Genomic DNA, 23,860 nt, shown 5'->3' on the forward strand with positions numbered 1-23,860 from the left:
GACATAGACAAGGAAATATACAGCGTATCATGTGCTTTGACAGAGAGATCTATAAAGGGTGGTCCAAGCACAGCTGAAGGGTCCACTACCATTAGCAGCAGGTCAGGAGGGTTCATAAAACACAACAGCTTTGATCCAGGCTTTGACGTATATGTATGAGTTTACCAAGTAGAGAGAGAAGAAGAGCGTCCTAAGGCTGCATTCGAATATTTTCCAATTCAAGTTCAAGAATTATGTCCCCAAATGTGTACCTCACTGTAAAGGGTCTTTTTTTTTTTTTCCTTACAAAAAATTGTGGAAGAGGGAAGAATTTATATCTCACTTGGAGATTTGTCTGGGACCTTTTCCTAACCTGCACAACTGCCTCCTGAGGGAAGGAGAATCTGGTAAAATATCTTATGTCTAAAAGCCACAAAAATATACAGAGCAGGAGCTAAGTTTGACATATAAATATATTAAATAAATGCATTCACAGCTCAATTTCCTCACCCTCTGACTGCCAGTAATTTATTCAGACAGCTTCAGCTGAAACCATTTCTCACTTGATATAATAATCTGGAAAGGTGTGTTCAAATTTTCTTCATTCTGCAGGGGCTTTGTCCTTTTCTTGCCAAGAAAGCACTACATCCCTGGGCCTCTGGCCCCTCTGAGCTGAGGTAGGTGGGGAATGGACTCAATCCTCTCTGGCAGGAGAATCAAATGATTTTTGTGCTTTGAAATGTTTTCTTTCAATTCAGCTTTGATAGATGTGTCCAGTGCTAAGTAAGGCTTTCATCGTCATTTACAATGACCCAGGGAAATGGGCCATGTGATTCACCCGCTTTTATAGGTGTGGAGTCTGAAGCTCAGAAAGTGAGGAAGAAAGAAGAGAAGGAAGAAGGGCAAAGAGAAAGGAAGACTTAATAAGCACTTACTTTCGAAGGTACTTTTCAAATGCGGGATCTAATTTAAGTCCTCCCAACAGTCATAAGAAGGAGGAATTATGGGCTCATTTCACAGCTGAGAAAATGAGACTCTGAGAGGTGAAATAACCCTTAGAAATCATCAAGACCTCCATGTGACCCCAGGTCACCCCAAGGCCTTCTTACCTGAGATCAAATGCCAAGGCCTTCTGACACCATCACTCTGCCTCTGAAAGGCTGTGCTGGGGACCTACTAAGTGCCTGTCAGTTGGAGGGGTATGAACAAAGGGGAGATATGGATCCTACCCTCCTGGCTGAGAGGCTCGGCAAAATCCTGGAGAGATGTCCTTCCCCGTGCACTCGAAGAGGCCACTCTCCAGCCTGTCAAAGGGTAGGAGCTCTTATAAGCAAATGAAGCCTCTGGCAGGAAGGCAAAGCCTGCTCAACTTTTCCATTCGCAGGACAAAGTGTTCAGCTGGGGCCTCAGAAGCACTTAACCCCCGGGTCAAGTGAACTTGCTGAGTTTCAAAGGCAAATCAGGCTGAAAATGTGCCCACTTTGATAAAGAGGTTTAAGGCAAGGCGTTGGAATACCATCCTTCTCCTTCCCCTCTTGCGCTCCAAAAGGCCAGCTTCTAACAATCGCCATCCAGTGCGTAATCCACTTGTTACCTAATCCACCCCCAGAAAAGGCATCTTTTGGTTACAGAACCAATTAGGATTTGTCACTCAGGGTAACAGAGGCCCCGTAAACCATAATGCAGGCCCCTGCTTCTTCATCTATTCAGCAAATGTGCCCTAAATCCTCCTATGTGTAGCCCTGGCCAAGCACTTTCTGGTCCAGGTACACCATTCATTCCTCACCATAACCAAGGAAGTGAAGATTGGTTCCTTCATAAGACAGACCAGGAACCAAGCTGAGAACGATGGTCAAGGTTTGCTGGTAACCTGGTAAAGGGCAGAGACAGAGTTAGACTTCATGCCTCTCTATTGCCAAAGCCCACGCTTTTACCTTTTTTCTTCAGCTTTACTGAGGTATGATTTATAGATAATCATTATATATATTTAAGATGTACAACATGATGTGGCTTTTTTTTGTTTTGCGGTACGCGGGCCTCTCACTGTTGTGGCCTCTCCCGTTGCGGAGCACAGGCTCCGGACGCGCAGGCTCAGCGGCCATGGCTCACGGGCCCAGCCGCTCCGCGGCACGCGGGATCCTCCCAGACCGGGGCGCGAACCCGCGTCCCCTGCATCGGCAGGAGGACTCTCAACCACTGCGCCACCAGGGAAGCCCAACATGATGTTTTGATATATGAATCCATTGTGAAATGATGCCCCCAATCCAGCTAATTAACCTTTCCATCACCTCACGTAGTTATTTTTTTGGTGAGTGGTAAGAACATTTAAGATCCACTCTCTAAGCAAATTTCAAGTATACAATAGTTTATTATTATCTATTGTCACCATGCTGTACCTCAGATCTCCAGAACTTATTCAGCTTATAATGGAAAGTTTATACTCTTTGACCAACACCTCCACACCCCTGCCCCAGCTCCTGGCAATCACCATTCTGCTCTCTACATCTAGGAGTTTGACTTTTTTAGATTCCACATATAAGTGAGATGGTGCAATATTTGTCTTTCTCTGTCTCCATGCTTTTTCTACTGATTTCCCTCAGTTTCTTTAAAGCTTCAGCCAAATTTTTAAAAATCATTAAAAATTTTAATTAAAATGTGAAAGTAAAGATCCCACCACCCTAACACAATCTCTTTTCATTTGTCCTGTCTCAGATATAGCACTAGTTGAATAATTGAATGACGGTGATGGATGGATGGGGGACGGATGGATGGATGGATGGATGGACAGATGAATGGATGGGTAGATGGATGAATGGATGGATGGATTATGGATGGATGAGTGACGTACGGATGGGTCAATGGGTGATGGATGGATGGATGGATGTGCTAATTAATTAATTTTATTTCCTTTGCATCCAGGACTTCTTCTGATCTAATCCACCTCTCATTCGAGCCATAATTTACACACACGCTGCATGTCCCCCAGCACCCACCTCCATTCTCCCTCCAAGAGACTGGAGTAAGTCAGGATTGAGGAGGCAATCTTGCCAATGTTCTTGAACACAACGTGCCTGAGGTTAGAAAGGAGGGCTGAGGACAGCTGCGTCCTGAGTCAGAGCCCACTCAGAACTGCTTGGCTGCGTAACTTCTTGTGTCATAGAATAAAGTGGACAGCTAAAGCTGGATAAGGTAGACGGCTGTTCCAAGTGCTGTAGAGCTACTGCTCCTGGACCAGGGAAGAGGGAAGCCTGTTCCTACTCCCTCTGTTAGAGACCTGTGAATCTTATAGAGTCACAGGTTAGGAGGACCTATGAATCCTATAGAGGCAGCCCGGGTATTAAGAGCCAGCCTTCCATCAGTTTAAGACTGGCTCCAAAAGTAGGATAGATGGGTGTAGAGGAAAGAACATTGGTTTAGGAGTCAGACAAGACTTGCATTGTGACCTAGCTTTACCTCTGATCCTGGGAAAAAAAATCCTGGGAAAATTTCTTAGCCTTGCTGGGTCTCAGTTTCATCTATAAATAGTGGATAGTGATAGTACCTACAACAGGACTGTTGGGCTTGGGGGTCGGCTGTGGGCGATGGTGAGGGCTGCACTGCAGGGAACGGGCAAGTTGCCTGGCACAGTGCTGGGGAAATACTAGGTAGGTGCTCAATAAACGTTAGTACACCCATCTCTGCACCTCTGGTCTTTGTGGCTGACTCCTGGAATATAGAAATGGGAATAGCTCTTTGTGTAACTGCGTTCTGAATTTCCTATTTTCTTACACACTGGAATGGGAATTCAGCGAGTTTGGTCTTGGTGTATATTTCACTTGCTAGATCCTGCTTGACTAAACCTGAAGTCTCTCAGTGGAGACAGTTGGAAAAGCCTTCAAAATGTTTAGAATATGATTCTGAATTCACTCCCATTTCCCACAATGATACAAAAGTCGGTTTTCTCCTTCTTACTCCACTGGCTCGGCAAAGACATGATCCTCTAAAATAACAGCCCCAGCCCAGGAAAAGGGAGTATTCCATGCTCTCCATCTGCAGTGTGTCATGAAAGGAAAGGAAAAATAAAGAAAGCTTTAACAATTTGCCATATTGTATGCTTTGGAAGAGCCTGGTAAACTTTCTAGCAAATTGCTTCTAATTATAGGAAACCTTCCTTTGGCTTCAGGAAACACTCACCAGCGTCATTCCAGTTCTCAGTTCTTGGCAGAAGCAGACGTTTCTCCCGTTATTATTTCAGTTGGCTTGAGCTATTGACAATGCATTTATCAAACAGGGCAGGGAGCTGCCTCCATGCAGTAATGCTCTAGAGGAGGCAGAGCTTGGGAATCCAGTGAGATGGGCCAACAGTTGACATGGTCCTGATGAAGATTCCAGAACCTGTGTCAGCCCATCAGCAATGATGATCTGTCCTGTAATCAATTTCTATTTAAGAAGTTACAGAATGCATAGTGCTTATTTTCTTAAAATTTACAGAAATAAGTACAGAAAAATATCAAATTTCTACATCCTCCTTTCCCCAAGGCCATACCCCTTCCCAGGATGGTTTACCATTCCACTGGTTTCTTCTAACCCTGTTCATGCCTTTCAAGAGTCTCAGCTCAGTTGTTCCATTTGGGTACAACGTTTGGTCCCATCCTCCAGGGACCTTTTCAGATACTTCTCCTTATATTTCTCTTTGCAATGTATACGTAGTTTAAAAAATATTTTTATAAATTGGATTATGCATTTAACAGTACATTTATATTAGAGATCATCCTTGACAGTACCTATAGATGGACTTCATTCATTTAATGGTTACATAATAGCCTAGAGTAGAACAATGCATTAGAAATATAATACTGGTCACATTTATAATTTTTAATTTTCTTGTAGCCACAAAGTAAAAAGAAACAGGTTAAATTAATTTAAAAATCCCACACATCATCAACCTTTGTCTACAAAGTTCACAGTTACTGTGATATTATGGCGTCATGGGAATCTTGGAAGTGGTCGGCTGTTATTTCTGGGAGTTCCCAGTGACTGTCGCTGACGCTCGTGTGGTGTCAGTGACAGTCACTAAATAACAGGCCCTCCCTTCTTCCTCTCTTTTCTCTGTTCCCACCAGTTCCTATCCACCACCTAAAACTACCTGGTAGAATCTCCCCATGGCTCTTGTGCATCAGGAGAGCATGAATGTTCACTCCAAGGAGGTCATCTATGGAAACTCACAGAGTTTCCAGTCCATGGGGTGCTGGAGTGCTGGTGGTTTCTGTGCAGAGGTGTGGGGCACCCTTCGTCAACACCCCAACACATTTGGTCTGCTGGACTCCAAAGCAGTTCTGCTTGAACCCAGAGTTGCACAGAATATTTCTGGAATACATCTTTCAGTTTCTTTTATGACCTTCCTCCCAAAGGTCTCTAAGCCAGTACAGAGAACCCCGGGGGGAAAGCAAACACTGCTTTACCCTTATCCACCTTATTCTCCTGGCCCATCTCCTAACAAAAATGTTCATTTCTTAGTGTCCCCAAAGCTCCCCCCACATATGAATAAGTGTAAATAGTTACTTGGGAAAAGGTCAGGAGCAGAGCAGCTGTGGAAAGAAAAAATAATTAGTTAGTCTGAACCCCAGCTAAGACAGCCCAAAATTCTATTACTCATTCATTTATTCACTCATTCATTCATTCCACAAGGGTTCAGCATCTATTCTGCCCCAGGTCTTTTTCTGGATTCAAGGAATGTCTGATTCCTGCTTTCAGAGACTAAACAGTCTTATGGATGAGACAGACAGGGAGATCAGCCAACACAACATATGTGGTAAGTGTTGGGCTAATGTTAAACACAAAAAATTGGGCAACTAAGGTTTTTTCTGGGAAGAGAGTGAAGCCAACCTTGACCGGGGGAGTGGATAGTGGTTAGTTAAGGAACTCCATCACGTGGAGTGTGCAAGATTAGTAGGAGTTTGCCAGGTGGACAAAGGTGAGAAGAGCCCTCCAGGAAGAGAGAACAGTGAGTGGAAGCACAGAGGTGGCAGGGAGATTGGACAGTTTCTGAGACCACAGGGGTGTGATAGTGTGGAGTATGGTGTGAAGTGGAGGAACTTTTGCAGGAAAATCAGAAAAGCCAGCCCAACTAATTCCTTCCTAGCCACCAAACCAGATTCAAAACATGTCCAAAATGAAACTTACCATCTTCTCTCCGAAGCTTGCTCGTGTCAAGTGCTGTCATAATGGTTCAGTACGCTCTCTACCCTGCCAGTGAGAAACTTTTTTTTTTATTACTTTACAATGGTGTGTTAATTTCTGCTTTACAACAAAATGAATCAGTTACATATATATATATGTTCCCATATCTCTTCCCTCTTGTGTCTCCCTCCCTCCCACTCTCCCTATCCCACCCCTCTAGGTGGTCACAAAGCACCGAGCTGATCTCCCTGTGCTACGCGGCTGCTTCCCACTAGCTATCTACCTTACGTTTGGTAGTGTATATACGTCCACGCCCCTCTCTCGCTTTGTCACACCTTACCCTTCCCCCTCCCCATATCCTCAAGTCCATTCTCTAGTAGGTCTGTGTCTTTATTTCTGTCTTACCCCTAGGTTCTTCATGGCATTTTTTTTCTTAAGTTCCATATATATGTGTTAGCATACGGTATGTGTCTCTCTCTTTCTGACTTACTTCACTCTGTATGACAGACTCTAGGTCCATCCACCTCACTACAAATAGCTCAATTTTGTTTCTTTTTATGGCTGAGTAATATTCCATTGTATATATGTGCCACATCTTCTTTATCCATTCATCCGATGATGGACACTTAGGTTGTTTCCATCCCCAAGCTATTGTAAATAGAGCTGCAATGAACATTGTGGTACGTGACTCTTTTTGAATTATGGTTTTCTCAGGGTATATGCCCAGTAGTGGGATTGCTGGGTCATATGGTAATTCTATTTTTAGTTTTTTAAGGAACCTCCATACTGTTCTCTGTAGTGGCTGTACCAATTCACATTCCCACCAACAGTGCAAGAGGGTCCCCTTTTCTCCACACCCTCTCCAGCATTTATTGTTTGTAGATTTTTTGATGATGGCCATTCTGGCCGGTGTGAGGTGATACCTCACTGTAGTTTTGATTTGCATTTCTCTAGTGATTAGTGATGTTGAGCATTCTTTCATGTGTTTGTTGGCAGTCTGTAAATCTTCTTTGGAGAAATGTCTGTTTAGGCCTTCTGCCCATTTTTGGATTGGGTTGTTTGTTTTTTGTTATTCAGTGAGAAACTTTGGTCATCCTGATTCTTCCGTCTCCCTCAAAGCCATGTTTAAAAGCATCCTCGATGACTCTCCAATCCAATATCTTATTTACATCCCAATTGCAGCCCTCTTAGTTTACACTCCCTCACCTTTCATGGGGGTGTTGTAGCAAGCTCCAGACTTGTTGTCTTGTCTTTATCATGTTTCGTTTTATCCATTTCCCACACTGCAATTGCTGGTCATTCAGAAATGAAAATCTGACTCTACCACTTGTTGTAGAGTTGTTCACTGGTTCCCATTTTCCTCAAGTTTAAGCATTTAACAAATCGTTTAAAAGATTTGTTAATAAATTAACTTTATAGAATAATCTCCGCTTTCCTTTACTTTCCCAATCACCCAGCTTTGGCAAGCCATCCCAATTCCTAAACACATCAGAGCTTTCATATTTTCCATCCTGTTCTTTCTGCCTGGATTTTTTTTCACCTGTGTAACCAGGCTAATTTCCTCTTACTTTTTTAGGACTTAGCTCAAGGAGCTTCTGCTTTCTCTACCCCAACACATCCCTCCCATCCAGGTAGGATAAAATAATTGGTTCTCCATCGGTGTTTTCAAACACTATTGTTCTGTCTCCAATCCTCAACATACTAAACTGTGATTCCATGATGGCTTGTACAACTCAAGAAAACCTCTCTCGGGAGATACACTGGTCCAATTTCAACATAGGTTCAGGTACTCAAAAGGCAGAGTCTTGCAATCTGCAAGTGATGAAAAGTATTGAAAGTCTTTGTTGAGCTTCCCTATGGAAATGGCAAAGAGGAGGATGGATTCTTACTAGCACACATCTTAGAAATTCTCTCCCAGTTGTTGGCTTTCTCAATATCCTTCTGTCAACAGTTGTTTTAAAACTAACTCACTCATTCTTTCTCCCTCTCAAATTCTAACTCCCTGAAGCCAACCCTGACCTCTAACTTATATGTTTATTTCTGCCTCTTCGTCAAGGCCCCCAAGTTGCACACATCAAGGGCACCATTCCTGCTCTAGTCTTCAGAGTAGTGCGTCTAAGGATGCTACTTTCGTAGAATATGATGTGAATGATGCTCTGGGCAGTTTTGTAGTAAGCAAATATGCTCCTTATCTTTCTCTCAGCTCTATTTTATATAGATCAACTTAGCATCTCTGGCTTATTTTATTTTCTCTACACTCTCCCTTAGCCAGTCTCTGGATGCTGACTCAACAAGCAAAGATCTTTCCCATGACAGTCATGGGAAAAAGTGAAACCTCATGAATACTCATGCAATAATTATTGTTCTTCCTGTTACATCTGTTTCCAAGTCAGTCTTCCTCAGCAAATGGTGAGCTCCTCTAGGTCATGGGCTGTATTTTATTTAGCTCTCATCCTACCACAGGTTCCAGAACATGTAGACTCTCAATTATTGAATCAAAGACTTTTAAAGAGAAACACATATGTAAATGCTTAAACGGCCAGTCACTTTCCAAGATAAAAATATCATTGGACTCATTGCCTTGATATCACTAATACATCTACCTTATTCTCTTTCAAGGGTCAGCTTCCTTTAGTTACGGGTTTTCAAAATATAGTTTGTGTCAAACAAAAGTTTCAAGGAGAGAAGTTACCCTTATTTCATTCAATACATTCTAATTTATTGTTTCTTTCTTTCATTACTATTTTTCCTTTAATTTAAAGCTTGTCATGAGCCACGGAACTGATTTCACTACCTTATCAGTTTTGTTCTATGGTTTGAAAACCAGTGTCCTAATTGATCTTGGGAAGGATCCTTTTTCTATCTGCTCTCCAGCACGCCATCTGTGTGTTTCCCCGACACTTCTCATTTACCTCTGATGACCTGTTGCCACCCCTGTTTCCTCTTTAGGAAAATCTCCCCTCTCCATGGCTTCCAAGGATAAGTAAATGCAGGGCTTCATAGGAAGAGCAGGCCTCTGATCCTCAATGTGGCAAGGCATGGGTCAAGTTGGGCCGGAGGTCACCATTCAAAGCCCTTCTGGTCTTCCTCCCCATGGGTTTCAGGCCTCCCTTCTACTTGCCCATTGTTCAGAGGGTAACTCGTCTTCTTTTTCTTGTTGTTAATTGATTTATTTTTTATTGAAGTGTAGTTGATTTACAATGTTGTGTTACTTTCAGGTGTACAGCAAAGTGATTCAGTTATACGTACATATATATGTATTTTTTCAGATTCTTTTCCCTTGTAGGTTATTACAAAATATTGAGTATATTTCCCTGTGTTATACAGTAGGTCCTTGTTGTTTATGTATTATATTTTATATATAGTAGTGTGTATATATTAATCTCAAACTCCCAATTTATCCTTCCCCCCTCCTTTCCCCTTTGGTAACCATGAGTTTGTTTTCCACGCCTGTGGGTCTGTTTCTGTTTTGTATATAAGTTCATTTGCATCTTTTTTTTTAGATTCCACATATAAGCAATGTCATATGATATTTGTCTTTCTCTGTCTGCCTTACCTCACTTAGTATACAGCATGGATGGACCTAAGTTGTCTTGAGCATGAGCTACTAGTATATGTGTGTACATATACGCACGCAAATGCACCCATCCACATGCATACACGTGAACCCCGTGAGCAAACATGGATCCTCAGAGAAAATGGAGTCTCAAGTCATAAAGAGGAAGAGAACATGTTTCCTAATCACCAAATAATTTGTACAATGCCTCTTTCTCCATGAAGTCGGTACTTTCTGTTATTCTTTTGAGTAGCGATTTATTACCTGATTGCATGCATCTACCCTCATCCCACTTTCAAATTGTGCCCCTCGAGGCCTGCGAGGAATAGGAAAAGAGCCTGTTTTATACCCTCCGACTGACTCTTCCCATGTGCTAAATTTGATTCGAGCTGGCCATTCCGGGAAACACCGGATTCTATTCCTGGCCTTGGTTTCCGTCTGTAGGGACAGATGGGATGACCCTCTTCTTCCAGACACACTGGGGAGATAAGAGAGCTTTGCTGACAATTGAAACTGAACCCAAGACAGAGAGGGAAGCAGTGACGAACCTGTGGAGTCGTGGACCTGTGGGCCTGGATTCCCCCAGATCCCCCAGACGTGATGATGTGTGTGAATTCAGTAGACAGCACCCAGCATCTACTTAGGAGGGAATGTTCTCTGACAAACAGCTCTTCTGGATCCATTACAAATAAGAAGGGGAAAAAAACCCAACAACAATAGTAACAGCAGACCTGGCCCAAGCCATTGACTTAGGCAAAGAAAGCACCCTGTGAGAACCTCAATCTCTTGATCCCTAAAATAAAGACCACACACTGCCCTGCCAACATCACACAGCTGCAGGGAGGTGTGCATGAGACCCACGTGGGATGAAAATGTATTCTGAATATAGTTCAGTACCCTGTCAGTGCTGAGTTTAAAAAGAATTACAGATCTACTTAAACGTGAGGCCCGCAAGATACAATTGCGTTCCACGAATGAGAGGAAAAACCTTACATTTACATGCAGGCATTCAGCTGGGTCATTTCACAGACCATATCTCATTTCATTCTCCGAATGACAGTAGGATGAGGCAATGTTATTTTCTCTTTGTCACAGAGGAAGAAAGAGAGGTGCAGGGAGAGGAGCTAGCCTGCCCAATTACACGGCACAAGAAGACACTCAGAGTCTGAGCTGAGAGGTAAACTCTGATGGCCCAGCTCCAGGGGCCCTTCTACATCTACTCAATATCCAGTTACCCAAAACTAATCGGAGACACCCAGGGTGGATTCCACTGCACAGGGCAGAAAACCCAGCAATTTCAGGCATAAAAAACCTGGCAAGGAGGCTCTCCATAGAAGATTCCAGGATGGGCAAGCCCTGAGCAGTCTGAATTCACCTCCAGTAGAACACAACTGTTTTCTGACCTCCCTTCCAGATCTGATATTCATGGATTCTGAGGCTTACAGAAAATGAATCATTTCTGAGTTGATCAGGGAACACTGCTTCTTGAAGCCACCAGGCTCCCTATCCTTTGGTGGAACTCCCGGAAGGTGATCACACAACCCCTATCCATTAGAAGCCAATCTCCAAACACGTAACCTTTGCCTTCAGATTCTAAATTGAAGTAGGAGCTACTCGAGGTGGCTTGGATCCCAAGGACTGGGCTCTTGGAGTTTGGAGACAGCTCTCTTTTCTTGGAGAAGGCTTTATTTTTAAATGTTCCCTGATAGCAGTTACTAGGATACTGCCAGCTTCCTGGCCCCGTTCTGCCAAGGGAGATGAGCCACCTTGGAGAGGCTGTCTGAAGCTTGATGGGGTCGCCGCCCTCTGAAGTTGTTACATCCCCTCAGTCTGTTTTTAGAAGGCTCTTGAAGAGAAGAGATAAACTGCTTGGTGCCCCGGTTCATGATAACAGGATGGGAAGTTGCCTAGCTGCCTGGATCAGGTGACAGGGGGAGCTGGGATCTTGGAGGCACTGCTGGTTCTACATCAGCACCCGTCTCCTGACCACCGGTCCAGTCCCCTGGATGCCGGGCCACTCCAGGAGCAACTCTCTGAGAAGTTAATCTCACCACATCATGCCCCAGCTCCTTCCTACCTCTCCATCCTCCTTGCCCTCTCCTCCTCTGAATCCTCTCCAAGCCTGCAAGTCTGACATAGCATTTTATGCCTCCACACCCTTGCTTAAGGTGTACCCTCCACCCGGAATGCCTTTCCCCACCTCCTTGGTCTTGCCATCTTCCCTTTGCCCGCAAGATCCAGTTCAAGTCTTACCGCTTCCCAGACCTAGCACCTCTGCATGGCCCCAACCGGATGTGAGTCACTGCATCCCTTACCTGTGCCCTCACAGCCATCTTTGCTTATCCTATTAGGGCACTCATCACACAACATGGTAATTATCCATCCTCGTGTCTCTCTCCCCACAAGGCCGTGACTGTTACGAGGCAGGGACCACGTCCTATTCATCATAACAGCCTCAGGCTACGACATGGTCCAGTTCCTTGCACACAGTAGACATTTAGTAAATATGAAAAAACAAGTCAGTAAGGAAGAGAGAGTGGAGGCAGAAGGGGGAGGGGTGGATCCTCCCAAAGAAATAGAGAAAGGGTGTAGTTCTTTATTGCCAATCTCCAGAGTGCTGTGAAGGGCACGCTCTGAGGCCAGACCACCTGGGGCTGAACTCTGCCCTGTCCCAGCTGTGAGAACCTGAGCATGTCGCTTAACCTCCCTGCGCTTCAGCTTCCTCATCTGTAACGTGAGGATGAAAAGGCTCGTAAGGATGGGTAAATCCGTACATGTAAGTCACTCACAGGCACGACAGGCTTTTGGGCAGAGTGAATAGTGTCAGCTACCGTAACGATTCAACCTGGACTCAGCCACTCACAATCACCTCCTCCACAGAGTCTCTCAGGGACCCAGGCTCCTTCCATCTTGGTGCATCTTCCTCTGGGTCCTCAGATTCCTATCCCTTGGACTGGCAGATGGGAAAGAGAGTGAGGATTATCCAGAAACGGGGCACATCATACCACAGACAAGAAGCGTGGCTCAAAGACAAGGCTCAGATGTGGGCACTGAGAAGGGGAGAACAAGGTCATTGGTGGGCACTGGAGTTCAATGCCTCAAACAATTCCTTCTAGTTTTAAAAGGCCATTCTGTGAAACGAGGTCAGTGAAGAGTCTTTATGAAAAGAAAGGATTGATGGTGATTATATTGCAATTGGAGAAAAAATACTAGTGGACCCTGTATGCAATTTCAACAGCCCCATCTCTATAGAGAGAGTTGTGCTGATTTCTACAGAGATCTGGCCACTGATGTTTGTGTCTCTGTCCAGGATTAACAGTCTGTGCAGATCAGATTTGACCAGAGCAAATATATTTTGTTAAGTATTTTCCCCTAGAGACATTTGTTCTTAAAAAAAATAGTAAATGCAATTAAGAAATAGCTAATATTTAGTTAATTAGCACAAACATACTCAATTGTCAACTGAAATGACTCAGATCCATGAAAGAAGCAGCAGGCTTGGATGAATTCCATGGGATTTCAGTTTTATAAGGACACGCATGGCTTTCTTTGAAGTAGTTTGTCGCAAGAAGCTTGTGTCTGCCCAACACCCTAGACTATTGATCTGATCTAGGGGAGCGTCTTGATGTCATGAAAGTTTAATTTGTTTAAAGAATGCTCTGATTCAGTTTTTCACTCTTTTGTAAGATTATTAAATATAGTGTGACATACAGAGGTAGTTTTGGCAAATCATAGGCAGGAGGTGTGCAAATAGTAGCTGGCTTGTTTTCAGCCAACTGTTTTGGGGCACAAAGATTTAGAAAAATAGATATCAAAGCAGGCCAGAGTAGTTCCAAAATTGTGTTGTAAAAAATGAGTAACCAAAAACTGTTTCCTATCAAAATGCCCCATTTTATCTAATGTCTTTCCTGGGGCTCCAGCTTCCAAATGGCCTGAAAATGACTAGTTCACAGGACCTTGGGGCTGGGCCAGAGGTGACTCGGAGGCTGAGATTATGCAGTTACCCATGTTATTTTTTCTCCATTAACAGCTTATAGAGTTTAAAATGTTTATGGAGTGCGGAAACGAAGAGCGAATAGAACAAAGGGAATTGATAAACATCATTGCCTAATTTTTTTTTAAATTAAGGGTACCTTAATTAATTAATTATTTTTTGGCTGTGTTGGGTTTTCGTTTCTGTGCGAGGGCTTTCTCTAGTTGCGGCGAGCGGGGGCCGCTCTTCATCGCGGTGCACAGGCCTCTCACTGTCGTGCCCTCACTTGTTGCGGAGCACAGGCTCCAGACGCGCAGGCTCAGTAGTTGTGGCTCACGGGTCTAGTTGCTCCGCGGCATGTGGGATCTTCCCAGACCAGGGCTCGAACCCGTGTCCCCTGCATTAGCAGGCAGATTCTCAACCACTGCGCCACCAGGGAAGCCCCATGTGACTAATTTTTAACTCAATCAGGGATCTGGACCAATATGACCATCTAGTTAAAGGGCTCCGCTCCTCTCTCATCCCCAGGCACACTCTGTCCTGTCTGGTCCCCACACTCTGCTCAGGCTGTTCTTTATATTTTTTCTTCCTTCTTTCTTTCAATACTATTGAGAGCTACTCTGTCCCAGGCCTGGGACTCAGCAGAAAAGAAAACACAGTCCTTTCCTCGAGGAACTCCAGTCTATCGGGAGAGACAGGCAAGTGGACAGGTAAGTACAACAGGGGTGGTGCAGGGGGTTGTGAGGTCGTGAGGAGAGCCCTAGCTCTGTCTTGGAGACCAGACAGGGTTGCTTGGAGGAGGGATTTTGACACTGAGTTCCCAAAGGATGAGTAGGAGGTGAAAGCAGGAAGGGGAAAATGTGCCTAAAAGCAAAGGGAAAAAAATGAAAAGATAGGAATGACATCAAAAGCACAAGCAACAGAAGAAAAAATAGATAAACTGGATATGGTCAAAATTTTAAAAATTGTGCTTCAAAGGACACCATCAAGAAAGTGAAAAGACAACCCATGGAATGGGAGAAAATTTTTGCAAATCATGTATCTGATAAGGGATTATTATCTAGACTATAAAGAACTAGTATAACTCAATGATAAAAAGAAAAATAACAAATAACTTAAAATGGACAAAAGATCTGAATAGACATTTCTCAAAGAAGATGCACAAATGGTCAATAGCACATGAAAAGATGGTCAACATCATTAATCATCAAAAATACCACTCTTAGGGAAGGCCTCCCAGGTACCAGGCCCCATGCTAGGTACCCAGGAGATCACAAGATACCACTGTGTATCTACTAGTATGGCTATAATCAAAAGATAGATAATAACAAAATGTTGGTGAGGTTGTGCAGAAACTGGAACCTTTATATACTGCTGGTGAGATTGAGAAATGGTGCAGCCACTTTGGAAACACAGTCTGGTAATTTCTAAAAAGAAAGTTAAATATAGAGTTAACACATGACCTGGCAATTCTGCTCCTAGGTATATACCCAATAGAAATGAAAACATATGTCCCAATGAAAACTTGTACAGGAATGTTCATAGCAGCTTTATTCATAAGAGACAAAAAGTGAAAACAACCCCAATGTCTACCAACAAACAAATGAATAAACACAATGTGGTATGGCCATACAGTGAAATATTATTCAGCCTAAAAAGGAGTGAAATACTGATACAGGCAACAACATGGATGCGCCTTGAGAGCATTATGCTACATGAGAGCAACCAGCAAAGGATCACACATTGTACGATTCCATTTATGGGAAAGGCCACAACAGAAAAATCCATGCAGACAGAAAGTAAATTAGTGATTGTCAGGGGCGGCGAGTGATGAGGAGATCGCGAGAGTGATACCTACGAAGTGCAAAATTTCTTTTTTGGGGAAATGAAAGTGTTCTCAGATTGGCTGTGCTGATGGATGTACTAAAAGCGTGGTGAATATACCAAAAGCCGTTGAATTGCACACTACAGTTTAAAGGGGGTATGTCGACGGAGCTGTTACAAAATAAAAGAATTACTTATAACTCGCACTTCAGCCAGTAGGCTGTGGCCAATAATGGTTAAGAGTGTCTATTCTAAAAGCAGCCTGCTGGGATTTGAATTCCTGTGACCCTGGATCAGTCACATGACCTCTTTTTTTTTTTTAACATCTTTATTGGAGTATAATTGCTTTACAATGGTGTGTTAGTTTCTGCTGTACAACAAAGTGAATCAGCTATACGTATACATATATCCCTATATCCCCTCCTTTTTGCATCTCCCTCCCACCCTCCCTATCCCACCCTTCTAGGTGGTCACGAAGCACTGTGCTGATCTCCCTGTGCTATGTGGCTGCTTCCCACTAGCTATCTATTTTAGGTTTGGTAGTGTCTTTATGTCCATGCCATTCTCTCACTTCGTCCCAGCTTACCCTTCCCCCTCCCCGTGTCCTCAAGTGCATTCTCTACATCTGCGTCTTTCACATAACCTCTTGCAGCTTCAATTTCCTTGTCTGTAAAAGAGGGGGCGGGGGAGGAGAGAATGAATAAAAAGGGTTGAGTACCATGCCTGGCTTCTAGTACCCGCTCAGTGAGTGTGCGCTATTATCACAACCAATTGACAGATTAGAAGAGTGACACCCCTCTAAGAAGAGTTCCAGATAGATCATAAAGAAAGAAAAGACAGATCAGAAAAATTATTTTTAGGTTGGCCATCATAAGAGTTATAAAAAGTGAATGAATTAGGAAACAATAAATGTGGACAATAAAATTTAATTTACAATGAGAGTTTTCCGTAGAGATATTCTTCAAAGCTCATGTGAAGTCCCACACTCATTCATCGGGAGTGCAAGCTGGGAGGAGGCAAGATGGTATCAAAACCCATCAAAATGATGCTTAACTGACCTTGTTAGCAGGCAAGAAAAGGCAGCTGCCCCGAGTATAAAGACCACAAAAGGAGGGGCCTTGGAGTCCTGGCAACTGCTGTGGTCCCAGTGCCTAGCATTGGGCCTGGTACCCTGGAGGCCCTCCCTAAGAGTTTGCAGGAAGAATCTACTGTCTCCTCTGTGCCTGACCTTTTGATGATTTCTTTACACACATGATCTCATTCTAGCCCCTCTCGGGCTCAGATCTAGTGATTCCCATCCCCATTTTACAGGGGAGAGAACCAAGCTCTTGGGGGTTAAGGAGCAATCTAGGATCACCCAGCCAGGTAGAAGAGGGACTGGGCCTAAGTGATGCCAAAGTCAGAGTCTCTCTAGGGAATGATCAGGAACCCAGCATCCCATCAGAGAGCCTTTGAAACGAGAGTGTGCATCCTTTGCCGGAGAAGCCATCACCCGGGTTGCTATCTCCCAGAATTCTCCTAGTGCTGATGGAATCTGGGCTGTTGCTAAGGTGACAATGGCCAGGGATTGCGGGAAAACATTCAGAGGTAGAAAATAAAAAATGGGCACACCCTGTAGCCTAGTAATTCCTCTTTTAAGCACCTACCATAGAGAAGCACCAGTCTGCATGCTTAAGGAAACAGGTACAAGGATGTTCTCTGGGGCATCGCTGGCAAGAGCAAAGAGAACCCCCCAGGTTTGTCTTTGTTTTTCAGACAGGCTGGTAATGGTCCCCGCATGAGCAAGGGCTCCTGCCATTCTGTGCTGTACCACCTAGGGAACCCGGTGGTGGGCCTGGTAAACCACCTGCTGAGCCTGCTTGTGGGCCTGATAAACCTGTCTCCTGCTCACATCCCTAGGAGCCTGACTCTGTGCTGCTTGAAAACAAGAGAGGAACAAGAACAGAGTTTCTACGCGTGCCTTTGACAGGGTGTGTGGCCCCAGGGAAAGGTAATGTGCTGGTTTGGGAAAGTGAGGCTTTGGGCCCAGTCTTCCTCATCTCCAGCCATTCTGGGTGGGTTTTTTTTTTTTTTTTTTTTTTTGGTATAATCCATCATTTAGAGACTAAGGCCCATGGGGAAAAGAGATGGATTACAGGGAGAGGAGGGAAGGGAATGGAGGATGGTGGAGCTTGAAGCTTCACCTATCTGTGTTATTTTTGTATATCCCAAGAGCCTGCCACGTTCCTAGGTGAGAAGGGGTCATCCTTCAGTCTGATTTACGTCACTTGTCCCCAACCAGAACACCTAATTCCTTAGCAAGTCCACTTGGCTCTACCTCCAAAACATCCTGAATGTGTCCAGTTTTCTGTCTCCACTGCCACCTTCCTAGCCACCATCATCTCTCACCTGAAAAACTGGAATAGTTCTGACTTGTCTCCCTGATTCCACCCTCACCTCATCTTCTATTATCTACACAGTGACAAAGGTATCCTTCCTGAATCATGCATCGGATGGGTCACCATCTGGTGGTGATGGAGATGATGGTAGTGGTGATAATAATGATGACAGTGATGGAGAGGGTGGTGATGACAGTGGTGGTGATACCTAACTTTTACTGAGTACTCTCTATGTCCTAGGCATTATTATAAACACTCTACATGCATTGACTCTTTTAATCCTCAGAAAAACATTATGAAGCTGGTACTACTATTCTCCCCATTCTACAGAACATAGCACTCACTGTTTAAACTTCTCCAAAGGGTTTTCTTTTGCACTTAGAATAAAATCCAAACTCGTTACCTTACCCCGGCCTCCAGTGGCCTCTTTGCTCTGCCCACTGCCCAGTGTTCTGACCACGCCTCTTTCCCTGCTGCCTACCATGTTCCAGCCACACCGACCTTCCATCTATTCTTTCAACTCACTGAGCCCATTTGTACCTTAGACCTTGTGTACCACCTGCTCCTTTTACTGAGAACACATCCTTCTCTAGTACAATAGTTCTCAAAGTGTGGTCCCTGGACCATCAACGTCAGCATCACTTGGGACCTTGTTAGAAATACACATTTTCAGGTCCCACCCCGGACCTTCTGACTCTGAAACTCTGAAGGTGGGACCCAGAGTCTCTGTTTCAACCAGTCCTCAGGTGAGTGTGATGGTCACCAAAGTTTGAGAATCACTGTTGTAGGTTTTCACTAGCTGGTTCCTTCTCATCATTCAGGTCCCAGTTTACATGTCACATCCTTAGAGAAGCCCTCCCTAAGCTCCCTTTCTAAAGGCACACACACCTCTCCATGTTTTTCTAGCATGTCACCCTGCTTTATTTTCATCACAACCCTTATCATTACCCAATGTTTTCTTGTTTGTTGAGGCATATGTGTGTCTGTGTGTTAACTGTCTGGCTTTCCCTCCTGTATAGAAACTCCATGAAATCCCAGATCTGCTGTCCACAGCTGCGTCCTAAGCACCACACACAGAAGTCAGCACATAGGAGGGTTCAATAAACACCTGATCAGCTTGACTGATTGATTAATTAATTAGATGTCTAAATGAGAAAGACAAGAGTAATTGGCTGAGATATAAAGTAGGGGCAGGCAACTCAAAAGACTTTGAGAGCCAAGTCCTGTAACATAATGGAAAGACAATGTAAAACATGGGGGTGTGGTGGTGATGGGGCAGACTGGAGCGTGCATGGCTAAAGGATTCAAATCTAACTTCAAAGGGTAATCTCGTCCAAACAAAACCAATTTCTGAGCCAGATTCAGCCAAAGGGCCACTAGTTTGCAATCTTTGTTATAAGGGCTTGACCAGACGATTCATTGAGGGCATGTCTTTCCTTCTTAGATAAAATTTTGTTATAAGAGTTTTAAAAAAATCTGATTTTCATTTTAAGAGCTGGAAAAGTGGAATAGACCTTTGAAAAAACCCACTTTTGAATTAGAAAGCCAACCCATGTGGAAGGTACATGTCTTGCCAGTCCCAGAGAGAGCTGGTAGAATTACTGGACTCTTGAATGCCCACATGAAAACATAGATATACAAAAAGCATTTATTGCAACCCTTTTTATAAACACACAAAAAAAGCCCTGAAAATCCAAAAATACGGTATTGCTTAAATAAATCATGGTAAAGGAACTAGATACAACTATACTAAGCGACAAATTAAAAAATCGTGTTTTAGAAGAATTTTTGATAACAGGCAGAAATGTGCATATGAAATACGATTCCAATTTCATAAAAAGCCCCTGTGTCCCAGCTGAGCCCGAACCCCTAGACATGTCTCTGTGTGTTCAACGAACTCATTAGACAAGTGTCTAATGGCATGAGTTTATCTCAGTAGAGGAAAGGAAACATCAAAGGGGAGATTTGGGAAAGAAATGGGGGGAGGGGCATGGGGCAGGCAGCAAGGTACCTGCGGCCCCCTGGCCAGCCCCATGGGCTCTCGTGAGACAGGGGGCCTCAGGCAGAAGCTGATAAAGCCGTGCTCAAGGACTCTGTGTGACCTTCGGCAGGTCAGTGGCAGCCCCAGATGGCAAGTTGGGACAAGGAGTGGAGGAGAGAACATTTCCCACTTCTTTGCTCAGTACCCTGGCCCAGGTCTAGAGAAGGACCTGGAAACTCAGGATCCCTTTGGTTTTCTCAAGGGCATCAGGAGGTGGGCTTTTGGCCCAGATGTCACCGTTGTCTCAGTGGACATTGATATGGAGAGCAGTGACCAAGGTGGGCACTGCCCTAGAGATGTTTTTCAATAGGGTACAGAGTGGTGGGCACAGGATAACGGAACATGAGGGCTCTCATCTTGAGGGGCTCCCTGGGATAACTGAGGGAGACTGGCAGATGGAGGAACTGACAGTTAATTTAGTGACTGTGACCTCATTTGGACACAGAGCCTAGTAGGGAAACTTGGAGGATATATTTGCCTTGATATCACCTGTTATAAATATATCAAAATATGAACAGTTTCTTTGGGTGGTAGAACGGTAGAAGACTTTCAATTTCTGCTGGATAATTTTTATCTTTTGTCATTTTTGTTTCTAAAAGGAACAGATTTTACATTCATAATGAGAAAATCTAAGTTATATTATTTTAAAAATACATGATTGATGAGGTCAGACATTTTCAGGAGTGACCTGGGGAACTGACTTCCAAAAGTGCGACCGAGGAGTCTGGAGGATGTTCAGATCCAGGAGAGCTGACCAGGTGATGTCCCAGGACATCACTGAAGAGTCGTAAATGTTTTGACGTGAGTTGGATGTTCCCAGTCCTGACTGATGAACATGCACCACTTTACGGTTGCCATTACTGTATTTAATCCTCACAGCAGCTGTACAGGGCATTATTAGCCATAATTTAAAAAATGAGGAAACAACCTCAGAGACCCTGGGGGAACAGGTGGGTGCAGAGGTGTTTTATGATTGGGGTAATGCACCTCGTCAGCAGTGGGATGACAATTCAAACCTTGTTTTCCTGTGATTTCCCCCTTGGTTTTCTAAGACAAATATTGTTCTCCAAACCCTGGCTTCTAGAGTTTGGCCTCTTCACCTGGCTTTGGGAAAGCCTGTAAGCCTTTTGGAATTAGATCCAGAGCGTGACATGGCATGTGCTTTTTCTAAAAGGATGAGTCCCAGTTCTACCACCCCCTCCAAAATAGAAGAACTGCTACTTTGTGTTGTCTGGAGAGCGTCTGCTTCAGATACAGCATTGAAGATAGAAAATGTTCCTTGAATGGCACTACTCTGACGATCTAATGGCAAACAAATCTGTAACACATGGATTGAATTTCCTTTAAATTATGCATGAACCAAATAATTCGAATGGTTTGGCAAAACTGGCTTGGGGTTTTCTCAAACCCAAACTGTTCTTGAAAAAAGTTAGTATTTTTGATGAACCCCAAACCGGGCCTGTTTGGGGGATTATAGGTTGGGTGGGCGTGCTTGAGGTGTGAGTTTAGAATGATGTGTTTTTTGACTTGGGGGCACTGGTTCATTTGCGGTGGGATGTTGTGGAGTTTGTGGTGTGGTGGGTGTGTAGTGGTGGTGGTGGTGGAGATTAGGGTGAAGGAATACTGCACATTGCCCTCTTCCATGGTTTATTCCAGGTTGTTTGTTACCAAGAAGGGTTGGACCACTGAAACCGTCAGGGCCCAACAGAGATGAGCAGTGGGTGGAACACAGCTTCTCTGGCACGTAAGCCAGGGCATAAAACCACGTCTTCCAGGGGGAGAAGCAGTACTTGGACGTGGGAATGGAGATCATTAATAGGTCTTCGGCTGAAACTCAGTAGGGAATAAACAGACAATGGTTTTAATAGCTTTGGGGCTCTAAAGGGTGATATCAGTTGCTAATATTCCCAAAACACAATCCATGTAGATTAAGATCCACTGCCCTTAACTGATACCTACCCTGTGCCAAGAGCTCTCCTTGGGTGGTGTACAAGGAGAGGCACCACCCAGATCCCCCTTCAAGGCAGGACTTGCTGCCCGGTTGTGGGGATGGTGGTCAGCAGATCCCCTGCTGTTGGCTTGTTCAGGGTCTGACCCGAGGTCACACCCTTCCCCTCTGTGTCCGTGGTGACTGACCAGGGCAGGGGAGTGAAGACCTAGGCGTGCTGACTCAGAACACTGGACCGTCCTCATCTCAGGCCCCTGCTATGTTAACCAAGGCTCTGCCAGACCTGAATCACAATGTGTCTTCTCCCTGTACCCTAGACTGCTGCATCCCCTTCCTTTCAAAGGCATTGATCTTTAGAGCACAAATGCCTTGTGCTCTAAGACTCCTCCATCTCTGTCTGTTTCAGGAGAACCAGGTCTATACCATCCTGTACCATTTTATGGGGTAAGAATTACTATCCCCACTTAAGAGATGAGGAGACTGACACCTCAGAGGAGCAAAACGCCTTAAGTGAGAGGATAAGCATCTTGAAGGGAGGATGTTGTGGAATTGGGATTTGAATTCAGCTCCTCCCACCCCAAGTTTACTGCATATTCCACTGTCCCCAGCAGTCTTCCACATTCCGCAGTAATTTGGCTTCTAAATTTTCCAACAGCCTTGGCATGCACTGATAAATTCTTGTATGGTTAGGTGTGTTGGTGAAGGGAGTGGACAGTAAATTGTATCAGAAGACAACATTCACCATTAATAATAAGGAGGGAATTCTATGATTTATTGGGCACTTACTAAGTACCACGGAATCTACATATCTAATCCCATTAAATGGTCTAAATGGTAACAGTAGCTGACACGTAGTGATATTGACTAGCAGTGGGGCACAGACTCATCAAAATCTCATAATAACCAATGAAGGTGCTGCTGTTAACATTCCCACTGAGGAAGCCAACGCAGAGCTAGGAGTCACTTGCCTGAGGTCGAGGAAGGACCATCTACTCCAGACACTGCATGCTTCCCCACTTTGCTACCAAGCCTACAGGTGATCATTCATATCCCCATTCTATAAGGAGAAGACCCAAGGCTCAGCGTGGTAAATACACCTATTCAAAGACTTAGCTGGTGGAGGTGGAGCCAGGTCCCATCCCACATCTGCTCACCTCCAACATCTATATCCTTTTCTCCACCTGATGTTGCCTTTCTGGGGAGAAGCAAGAGACATAAAAACTCATCTGTTGTCTCAAGGGAACTGGAATCAGATTTTACCTTTAGGAGAAGTCCAGTGCTGGCCAATGCCAGAGGGAAGGCATGGTCTTGTAGGGAGAGGAGGGGATGCTGGGAACAGGCAGACACCCTCATGGCCAGAAATCTGCAGGAAGAATTCAGAGCAGATTTGATTTCATATACACGTACTGGGTGCTGACCACTGTATGTTGATGACTCCTGCACTCATAACTCCAGGGTTTTCTCCTGATGTCGGGAGTAGGTCCACGTATCCACCAACCTCCCTTCTGGAAGCTCCACCCTCAGCCATCGGTTCATTCAGCAGGTATTTATGGCGTGCCTACCAGTGCAGGTATTGTCATGTGCTCTGGATTCAACGGTGAAACGGACATGCTTCTTGACCGGCAAAGAGTTCAGTGAGGGAGCCAGCCACGGGAACAGGCAGTTACAGCCACCCTCTCCTTTCCATGCCCAAGGAAAGCAGCAAGTCTGTACCCTCAGGATGGTCCTCTCTCTCTCTAGGCCATGAAGACACGGCCCAGATCACGGGAGAAGAAACACAAATCAGATCTCGCCTTAATCGCACTTGGCTTTGTAGTTTCTCGTTCATCACCATGCCGTAAGGATGTGGTCATTTCAAGCACAGGTGCTGGGTCCCCACCGGTGCCCCATCGTATGACTGTCACAGGCCCCTGAATGTCAGCTCCATGACACACAATATCATCCCGCTGCTGTAAACAGGCCTCACCTGTCATCCAGGTGTCCACACCCAGGTTCATCATCC

The sequence above is a fragment of the Monodon monoceros genome, unplaced genomic scaffold (genome assembly GCF_005190385.1).
Source record: "Monodon monoceros isolate NGI ecotype Baffin Bay Population unplaced genomic scaffold, NGI_Narwhal_1 Super_Scaffold_12, whole genome shotgun sequence".
Classification (NCBI taxonomy): domain Eukaryota; kingdom Metazoa; phylum Chordata; class Mammalia; order Artiodactyla; family Monodontidae; genus Monodon; species Monodon monoceros.